This window comes from Humulus lupulus, chromosome 3 (assembly GCF_963169125.1).
Source record: "Humulus lupulus chromosome 3, drHumLupu1.1, whole genome shotgun sequence".
In the NCBI taxonomy this organism is placed as follows: domain Eukaryota; kingdom Viridiplantae; phylum Streptophyta; class Magnoliopsida; order Rosales; family Cannabaceae; genus Humulus; species Humulus lupulus.
This window is the reverse complement of record NC_084795.1, coordinates 161,988,130-161,989,758: the sequence shown is the minus strand read 5'-3', so window position 1 is coordinate 161,989,758 and position 1,629 is coordinate 161,988,130. Positions and strand designations below refer to the sequence as shown.

The 1,629-nt window shown below is 30.3% G+C and overlaps 1 non-coding gene and 1 pseudogene across 1 annotated transcript; both read left to right on the top strand.

The window, feature by feature from the left end:
* Window positions 1–312: 312 nt before the first annotated feature.
* On the top strand, window positions 313–417 carry LOC133828411 (small nucleolar RNA Z266). Its single transcript, XR_009891030.1, has one exon. It is a non-coding gene; the product is annotated as a small nucleolar RNA Z266 (small nucleolar RNA).
* Window positions 418–635: 218 nt separating this feature from the next.
* LOC133828417 (small nucleolar RNA Z266) lies at window positions 636–731 on the top strand (annotated as a pseudogene).
* Window positions 732–1,629: the final 898 nt, after the last annotated feature.

Below are 1,629 nucleotides of genomic sequence, written 5' to 3'. Positions count from 1 at the left end.
CTACGCAAGAGCAATATGCTGATTTGGGAAGGTCTTTTAAGGGTTTTCATTTTGAGACCTTCCCAGTTTTACCACTTTAAATTTCTTCCTAGGGCATATCCCTTTACTATGGATCTGAATTTTCCCATTTGTCAAACACTATTGGCCACTAGCTTCTTTTCTAGTTTGTCCTTTCTAAGTTTTGGCTAATGGGATTTTAGGTCTTTATAGTTGCTCTGGTGGAATGCCTTTTATTTTGAAATGCTAACATTTTCCTACCTATATTTTAGATTTTTTTCAAGTGATTTATTAATTTCGATTTGCTGTGTTTGGAATTGGCAAGAATGATGATTCAATTAGATGTGTGAAAAGGAGAACAAAAACTCCTTTCATGAACTCAAAACATTTGAGGCATTTGAATTGTCTGACTTGTTTACCGCAACACCTATATTAAGTTTTTGGTCTTAGTTGGTCACAAACACTTCCTTGGCATAGCATGTATGTGTTTGTTTGTTTGTTTGTTTTTTTTGAATTCTTTCCATTTTATTTATGTTACTTTTGGAGATATCCCTTGTTACTCTGGTGCAGTAGCTTTTTTGCTTATATATATGTTTTGGAATGGTTCGTTTGTATTGGTTTTGGTAATTTTGTAATGGATTAGGCAAGAATGACGAATCAATTAGATGCGTGAAAGGAGAACTCTTTATTGAACTCAACTTTGAGGCATTTGAATTCTCTGACACATGCCTGTCACAACCATCCTCACCATATAAATGTCTATACATTAGAGCTATAGGGAGTATCTCAAGCATGTTTAGCTTAATCTTGAGATCAAGTTGTTATATCAACTTGGATAGAAAGGGTCTTACTCTTAATTACTATTAAGCCAAAATATTGAAAAAAAAATGTAACAAATTTTATTGACTTAATGGATAATCTGTTTATACTTCTAGTTTTATTATTTCATTTTGAAAAATCTAGCTAGCAATTTAGTCGGCCAATTTATTTATCCTTGATGGAATACTAATTTTTTTAATGTATCAGTCATTTTTTCTCTTTAAAAGTTGCGTACCACATTGTGTCATTTTTTATAATGATATAGATTAATAGTTCATACATGGGTGGGAGTGGCACTAGATGACAATATTAGATTTCTTTGCAGGGAATATGCCAATGACTACTTTACAATGCAATATCAAATTATGCTTGTTTTTTTTTGGGTACTATTGTTGTATATGCATATTATATTTTTAAATTTGTGATCGGTATTATTTATTATTTGTGGTCTTACTTTTTCTTAAATAATACAGTGGCTTTCCAAATTTCATATAAATAATAGAATGACTTTACATTTTGTTAATTTTTTAAATTAATTTGCCAAATTGGTAAATGATTTTTCATTTGTGAATCAGCTTATTGTTACCTTAATTTGTTCTAAGATCTCTTTCTCATGGCTTACGGTATATACATTATTGTGTTGGGTCCTTGATGTTCACTTTAATAAATAATGTTTTGTCCTGTGTTTGTGGCATTTTAGTTTAACTTTTAAGCCTTGAATAAGAAGCTGTTTTTTATTTGTGGCATTTAAGTCTACTATGATTCTCTTAAAATATAATTTAAAAATTTATGGTAGCATCCCACTTGGTAATT